Here is a 9627-nt window from a genome sequence, read left to right as displayed (position 1 = left end):
ATTAAAAAATTATAATTAGATTAAATAATATTAAAAAAATATACCAGTCAACATAATTTTATAAAACTAAAGTAATGTTTTTAAAATGGAATGAATCACTAAATAGATAGACTTGTACAGGTACTCAATCAAGAATGATTAAAGTTTTTTAAAATTTTAACATTATATGTTGTTTTAAAAAACATTATGCACTTAAAATCCACAGTTTAATCATGTAACAAATATGCAAGTAGTAAAACTTTAAAAAAATAATACTTAAAATAAACTCAAAAAAACATACACATAATTATTGACTGTCTCACAGTTAAAATTAATCATTATTTTTATTTTAAAACTCCACATTAATTATTTGTCAACAATTTTGATTCAAATTTTAGTATATTTAAATTTAAATTAGAAAAACAAAATTTATTGGATGATTTGAGCTTCATGAAACAAAAAATAATATGAGAAACTCATATATAAATATTTGAAGGTACATTGTAGTTCTTTAATTTTATTGTTATTTTTTCTTTTAAAATATCTAATTGCTGGCATTTTCATCTCTTCATTCAGTTCAATCGAGGAATCAATTAAATAAAATAAGAAACATAAATCCATTGACTTTTTATTATTTATGATAGGAAAAAAATATTTGATTGAATAATTGATTTAGTCTTTATATCATTCATTTATTCATTTCTTGATTATAGCCTCTAGATTGATTTAGTCATTCTTTAATCGTAGGTTCTAGATTTTCTATAATCTCTATTTATTGTATGCTTGCTATTCTCTAATGCTATTAGAAGAACACTTATATCAATCTTTACATGGTATCAGCCATACTTCGATCCTAAAGCCATGATCATTCTTTTGAATTTCTTCATGGCCCACACTGCATCAGTCTCTAACGGTGCTCTATCCTTTAACACCATGATTCATATGTTGAATATTTGCCTCACCCCATCAAACTTTATGTTGTGGCGTCGCCAACTGCTTCTCCTCCTTCAAGGACAAGCCTTATATGGTCATATTGATGGCTCCACTCCTGCCCTTCCTTCCATGTTAACCTCTGTCGATGGTTCTTCGTCCTCTACCGTCAATCCCGCATTTACCTTTGGGAAACAACAAGACCAACGACTTGTCAGTCTCCTCCTAGCTTCCCTCACGGAAGAAACCTTGGCTGAAGTCCTCCATTGTGAGACTTCTCAACAGATTTGGACTGCCCTTGAATCTCTCTTTGGCGGTGATTTTAAACATCGGGATATCGCGATTCGCGACCAACTTCTGCATCTCAAAAAGGATTCATCCTCCGTGCGAGACTTCTCCAAATCCTTTCGTGCCCTCTATGATCAACTCAGACTCATGGGTAGACCTATAGATGATCTTGATAAATTGCACTGGTTCTTGCGAGGATTGGGTCCAACTTTTACCAACTTCGGCGCATCTCAACTAGCCATGTGCCCACTCCCCACTTTCAGAGATTTAGTATTTGTTGCAGAAAGCTTTGAATTTTACATAAATGCGATGGAAGTTGTTCCTTCTGAAGCTGCTTTCTACTCCACCACTCATCATCCATCACACTTTTCTCACCCACACTCCTCGTCTGGAGATCGTTCCTCATCTGGTTCTTAGGCTCCCTCAAGTGGTCGAAAGGGACATGGGCGTGGTGGCCGTGGAAATCGTCCAATTTATTGTCAAATCTGTCGAGGTGAGGGTCACTATGCTACCTTCTGTCCCCAACGGTATAATGGTGCTCCCCCATCTTCTGCTAATATTGCTGAATCCTTTGTTGCGTCTTGCAATATTTCTTTTCCTAACAACTCGGATTGGTACTTGGATACCGATGCTTCTGCTCACATGACGCCAAGTTCTTCAACGTTGGATGCCATGGAACCATATTCTGGTAATCACAAAGTTCTTGTTAGAAATGGAAATATTCTGCCTATCTCTCATATTGGTTCTCGTCGCTTGAATTCTACCCTGCAACTTCTAGATATTTTGGTTGTTCCTGGTTTGCAGAAGAACCTCATTTCTATTAGTAAACTCACTCATGACTTTACAGTTGATGCTATTTTCACTAACAACTCCTTTCTACTTCAGAAAAAGGACACAAAGGAAATCTTGGCCCAAGGGAGGCGTGAACACAACCTGTACGTTCTGGAGCATGGTCAAGTTGCTTTTGTGACTATTTTAAATTCCAATAAATTATGAGGATCCTTTGAATTGTGGCATTCTCGTTTAGGGCATGTTAATTATGATACAATATCTCATTTGAGAAAAACTGGTCATTTGTCATCATCTTCTGTTTTACCAAATCCATCTCTTTGTGCTTCTTGTGAACAAGCTAAAAGTAAGCATTTACCCTTTTGTCTCAATGAGAAACGTGTCTCACATATTTTGGACTTGGTTCATTGTGATTTATGGGGACCTGCACCTGTTTGTTCAAATTCTGAATTTTGATATTATGCTATTTTTGTCGATGACTACTCCCAATTTACTTGGTTATATCCCCTACACCTCAAATCTAAGTTTTATGATATTTTTGTGTGCTTTAAGAGTTTTGTGGAAAATCAATTTAATACTTTAAGCAAAGCTTTTCAAAGTGATGGAGGCACTGAATTCACTAATAATAGGATGCAAGAACTTTTACAGCAAAATGGAATTCTTCATACTATGTCATGCCCCCATACCCCTGCTCAAAATGGTAGGGCCAAACGTAAGCATCGCCACATTACCGAGACAAGTCTTGCAATGCTTTTTCATTCCCACATGCCCACTATGTATTGTATTGATGTTTTCTGCTGTGCTGTTTATATTATAAATTGGTTACCTACTCCCTTGTTAAAAGGTATTTCTCCTTTTGAGCTCTTATATGATGTTTCTCCAAATTATGCTCACTTTCATCCATTTGGTTGTCGGGTTTATCCCTGTTTGCGAGGTTATGCTCCTCATAAATTATCACCACAGGGTATTCCATGTATCTTTCTTGGATATAGCAGCATGCACAAAGGTTTTCGATGCTTGGACATCTCAATATCCCAGATCTACATTACTCGTCATGCCAAATTTGATGAATTTTACTTTCCCTTCTCCAACACAGACCTATTTTTTTGATCTCACACTTGGGATTCTCTCTCTTTGATGAACCTTCTAAGCTTGTTGTTGTCTCTCTGTCTGCTCCTTCTAAACCATCTTCGCAATTGTCTATGCCACTATTGTCTCGCCCTTATGGCTCATGTCCTTCAGAAGACACTTCCCCTGTTGTTCTTGCGCCTCCATATGAGCCTCAATCTGATGTGGTTCATACTGTTCCAGCAGGTCACTCTATGGTGACTCGTGCTAAAACTGGTATCTACAAACCTCGTCACTTTGTAGATATAACTACTTATCGGCCATCTTCTCTTTTACATGCATTACTCACCACTTATGAACCTAAAGGTTTTAAATCTGCTGCCAAGCATCCTGGCTGGCTTGCTGCCATGAATGACGAACTCATGGCCTTACACTCCAACAAGACTTGGGAACTTGTTCCTCAACCACCTAACACTAACATTGTTGGCTCCAAATAGGTATTCCACACTAAGTATCTTTCTGATGGCTCTATTGATCGCTTCAAAGCATGATTGGTTGCATAGGGATTTACTCAGACTCCCGATCTTGATTATGATCATACATTCAATCCTATGGTGAAGGCATCAACTGTTCGTGCTATTCTTACTCTAGCAGTCATGCAACATTGGCCCCTTCATGAACTGGATGTTAACAATGCCTTCTTGAACGAACTCTTGTCAAATCCAGTCTACATGGAGCAACCTCCTGGATTCATTGATCCTCGCTTCCCTCACCATGTTTGTCGTCTTCGAAAAGCTCTTTATGGCTTGAAACAAGCCCCTCTAGCATGGTTTCAGAGGTTCAACTCCTTCTTACTTCATCTTGGTTTTATTGACAAAAAGGCAGATCCATCTCTCTTCATCTATCATCATAACACCGCAACTCTCTACCTTCGTGTCTACGTCGATGACATTATTTTGACCGGCAGTAATCATTTTGCCATCCAAACTATCCTAGCTAAAATTCAAGCCGAGTTTGCCATCATGGATCTAGGCCGTCTAAGTTATTTTCTTGGTCTTGAGGTAGATTATGGTGCTAACGGTATTTTTCTAAGCCAAGCAAAATACGCCCATGACATTTTGGACAGGGCAAAATTGTTGGATGCCCAGCCCATTGCCACACCTTTTGCTTCTGGTATTCAATTGACAAACACTGGAGACCCATTTCATGATCCAACCCTTTATCGCTCTCTTGTGGGAGCATTATAGTACCTCACAATCACTCATCCGGATCTCTCATATGTTGTTAACTTTGCCAGTTAGTTCCTGCAGGCTCCCACCACTGATCATTTCCAAGCTATCAAGAGAATATTGTGCTATGTCAAGGGCACCTTGTCCTTCGGCCTATTCTTCACTCGGGGATCCTTTCTTCTTGTTCTTGGTTACTCTAATGCCAATTGGGCTTGTTGTGTTGAGACTCGTCACTCTACCTATGGCTACTCGATATTCTTGGGAGGTAATCTTGTGTCCTAGAGTGCTAAAAAGCAGCCTATTGTTGCTCGTTCCAGTTGTGAATCTAAATATTGGGCTATGGCAAATGCAGCAGCAGAGCTAATGTGGCTCACTCATTTGCTGCGTGATCTGAATGTTTACTCTGCTCCCCCTACTCTTCTTTGTGATAACAAAAGTGCTATATTTCTTTCCCAGAATCCGGTTGCTCATAAGTGTGCCAAGCATATTGATATTAACTACCACTTTGTTTGCGAGTTAGTTCTCTCCAAAAAGCTCATTACTCAGTTTGTTCCTTCCCATCTTCAACTTGCTGACATCTTCACCAAAAGCATTTCTCGACCACTTTTTTCAGTTTTTTCATTCCAAGCTTTGCGTTGGCCCAAATCCCACGCTTTGCTTGAGGCGGGATGATAGGAAAGAAAATATTTGATTGAATAATTGATTTACTCTTTATATCATTCATTTATTCATTCCTTGATTATAGCCTCTAGATTGATTTAGTCATTCCTTAATCGTAGGTTCTAGATTTTTTATAATCTCTATTTATTGTAAGCATGCTATTCTCTAATGCTATCAAAAGAACAATTATACCAATCTTTACAATTTATCTATCTATGTTTTTTTTATCTGCCTTTTTATTTTACTTTTTTTTACACATTCCAATGTTAACTTTCTTTTTTCTGCAGTTTATACATTTAGAAGATGATACAAAAGGCTTCAAAGCTATTCCAACAAGGTTTAGTTTTTGTTTAATTTTTCTTTAAATTTCATTTATTTATTTGCATTTCTTTAGTAGTAATACTTCTATTTTGAAAACGTTTTATCTTTTTATCATTTGTCATTTGTCATTTGATTTATCTTTTGTTATTACTTTTAATATATGTTTGTTCTGTATATGATATTAAAAATTTAGTTGATAACTATTTTTTCTGTAGTTTATACATTTAAGAGTATGTTTTGCGAATTAAAAACTTATTTCTAGGAATATGAACATGGGAAGGTAGTATTCCTATGTTTGCTTGAAGTTTTAGAAAAATATTCTTGGGTATTGTTCATTTTCGGAAATATGATTGCAACATAATTTGCTTCATTCTTATTGTCATGGTGAAGGGTGGGTAAGTTTTATTCCCATGAGAATGTGAGTAGTTATATTTTCAACCCTTCTTATAATTTCCTTTTCTATTTCAATTATTTTAAAGTTTTAATATTCATGGGAAATATCAAAATTTTAAATATACCTAGAAATAACATTATCAGTTATAATATCCTGAAGATGTAATTCCTACCGCAGTACCATACATACTTTGAAACAAACACAAAACATGATGCAAAAGGCTTCAAAATTATTTTGACGAGGTTTAGTTTTTGTTTTATTTTTCATTTATTTATATTTTTCTTTAATAATAATATTTCGTTCATTGTAAATATTTTATTTTATTTTATTTTATCATTGTTAATTTGATTTATCTTTTTTAATATATATATATATATATATATATATATATATATATATATATATATATATATATATATTTATCTTGAGCTAGAGATCATAAATGTCTTATTTTATCTAAGGTAAGATTTTATTTTATTTTATTTTTTTGTTCAGTATACGACATTGAAAATTTTGGTTGCTAACTTTTCTTTTCTGCATTTTATACATTTAAAAGATTATGCAAAATATTTCAAAAGGAAATTTCAAAAAAGGACAACAATTTTATCATACTTAAAAAAATAACTTTACTCAAGTATTACATCTCAAATTTTATAAATATTGTTAATATTTATTGAGGGTTGAAATTCTATTTTAAGTGATAATTTAAAGGATACGAATTCCTTAAAATTTGCATGTAAATTATCTAAAAGTTTAAATTAATACTTTTACATTTTTAATCTAATTACAAAACTAGCTTGAATAATAGAAAAAAAATTAATTGTTCATGTAAAAAAACATATATTTAATACATTAATTTAATATCAAACACCAATTTTATAAAATGGAGGCAATAAAAGTATATAGAAAAGTTATATAAAAATGAAAATAAATAAGAAATTATGAATCAAAATTATCCACCACCTCTATTACTACTTCGTTGTCCTTGTATAAATATATATTAAGTAAAAACTCAACTAAAATCAATATTAAGACAACTTAGTCACACCTTCAATTTGAAAAGGTATTTTTTCCAATTTTTATTCACCAAGGCTTGTATCATTCCATTAAAAGGCTAAAAAAACATATATATAAATGTGCAATCTAAAATACATTATTTCTTTATTAATAGTAAGCATTTAAAATTTTAAAAAATTATTATCAATTTTTCACATGACGTACAAATAATTTTTTTTGTTAATAGTAACTTATTTTTTATACACTTTATACAAATAAATAGATTAATATATTTACAATAATAAATAATCAAATGTAAATTATCAAAACTTTAGTAATATAAAATTATTATTTTTTAATTAAATATAAAAATTGATAACTTAAAAATTATAATAATACACAAATTATACATTATGAAGTTTGAACTTAATACCAATGCATGATGAGTTTTACACTAGTTAAATAGAATTGCAAGTTCCTAAGCATAAGACACTCACAATAATAAACCTTTATCATATAAATTAAATACAAATGGCTAACATGCTGAAGATAATATTGAATCATTTGGATAATACTCGAATTTGATCCTTAGTGAAAATAATTTTAGCTAGTCGATTTATTAGTGAACAAGGAAAAATATTATCCAAACGCATAAATAGGTTAACCTTAAAACAACAACGGTTAATATCAATTGCTATAAAACAAGCTCATATTGTTAGACTAAAATCTCTAATGTGTGATGTTACAAGCTACAAAACGAAACATGAGTCATTAACAAATGGGGAAAACAAAAATCAAAATATAGCTCCAACCATGAAAGAGTTGTCTTGTTTTCGTTCTTTCAATCTTTCATTTTCTCTGTATATGGTGTATCAGACGAAAATTGAAAGATGTAAGCTCAAAGACCAAATACGTGTGTTATATATAGGTATTCTATCATCAAGAATGTATTTAACAGTCATTATCACCAATTAGTAGTTATTATCATTCATTAGTAGTTATTATCACCCATTAGTAGTCATTCAATATTTGGCTTTTCAACTCCAAAACTGATGGAGCAATTGACCTTCCAAAATTCACAAACCAAAATTATTACATTCTCCTACTTGATCTAAATATTTTGACTCATTGATTAAAACAAAACAATGCTCAATCTTCTTAAGAAATGAACATATGAATCATAGTGATAGTTCCTCTTATAACGAGTAATATCATCCATGTATTACAACATGCTCAATTCCCCAAGTAGTATACTCAAGGTGGTAATAGAACTTAATGAATAAACTTGATGTTTATTCTTGGTCCAAAACATATTTTTCTCAAATAAATCAATGTGCACCTAAATATGAGAAAATATCACAATATAAAAGTTTCAACTCTTACATGTATATATACAATCATAAAGTGGAACCAAGTCTCATTCTCTTTACATGATCCTTGAATTTAAATGGTGGCATGTGCTTAGTCAAAGGATCAACGATCATCAACTCGGTGCTTATATGCTCAATGATCACTTTCTTTTCTTTTACTCTTTCTCTAATGGCTAAGTACTTAATATCGATGTGGTTATTTCGACTTCCACTTTTGTTATTCTTAGTCATAAAGACAGTAGCTAAGTTATCACAAAAAAATTTCAAAGGCCTTGAAATAGTATAAACTATATTCAGCCCAGAACTGAAACTCTTAAGCCATACACCATGTGATGTAACCTCAAAGCAAGAGACAAACTCAGCTTCCATGGTAGAAGTTGTAGTCAAAGTCTGTTTGACACTCTTCCACGAAATAGTTGCACCAGCCATCATGAAAATATACCCAAATGTTGATTTACAAGAATCAACACAGCTAGCAAAGCCTGAGTCTGAATAACTAATCACATCTAGATTGTCTATCTGTCTACACATAAACATGTAATCTTTGGTCCCTTGAAGGTATCTCATCACTTTCTTTGCAGCTTTCCAGTGGTCAATACCTTGATTGCTCTGATATATTCCTAACATTCAAATTGCATAAGCAATGCCAAGTCGGGTGCATACATGAGCATACACAAGACTTCCCACAACTGAAGCATAAGGAATGTTTTTTATTTGTTCCCTCTCAAAGTCATTCTTTGGGCATTGTTTCAAATTAAACCTATCACCTTTCACAATGGGAGCGACACTTGGTGAACAATCTTTCATCTTAAATATCTCTAAAATTTTGTTAATATAGGTTTTCTGTGATAGACCTAAAATACCTCGAGGTCTATCTCTACGAATCTTAATGCCAATGACATAAGATGCATTACCTATATCCTTCATGTCAAAATTCTTAGAGAGAAACTGTTTCACCTCATGTAGCAAACCATGATCATCGGTTGCAACTAAAATATCATTTACATATGAAACAAGAAAACATATTTTACTCCTACTGACCTTGTGGTATATGCATTGGTCCATGGGGTTTTCGTCAAAACCAAGTGAAGAAGTTATCCTATGAAACTTAAGGTACCACTGATGGGAGGTTTGTTTTAAACCATATATAGATTTATTAAGCTTACAAATCAAATGCTCACCACTCTTAGAGGAGGAGCCTTCAGGTTGTTTCATATAAACCTCCTCCTCTAAATCACCATTAGGAAAGGTTGTTTTCACATAAATTTATTGCAACTCAAGGTCAAAATGAGCAACTAATGCCAAGAAAATACGAAGAGAATCTTTCTTAGATACAAGAGAAAAAGTCTCTGTGTAATTAATTCTTTCTTTTTGAGTAAATCCCTTATCAATAAGTCTTGTCTTGTATCTCTCAATGTTACCTAATGAATCCCTTTTGGTCTTAAAGACCCATTTACAGCCAATGGCCTTTGCCCCATTAGGAAACTCTACAAGTTTTCAAACTATGTTACTCTGCATGGAATTCATCTCATCCTTCATGGCATCATACCATAAATTTGACTCTTTACAACTCATGGCTTGATCAAAAGTTTCAGAATCATTT

Source organism: Glycine max, chromosome 16 (genome assembly GCF_000004515.6).
Source record: "Glycine max cultivar Williams 82 chromosome 16, Glycine_max_v4.0, whole genome shotgun sequence".
NCBI lineage: Eukaryota > Viridiplantae > Streptophyta > Magnoliopsida > Fabales > Fabaceae > Glycine > Glycine max.
This window is presented reverse-complemented; position numbering follows the sequence as displayed.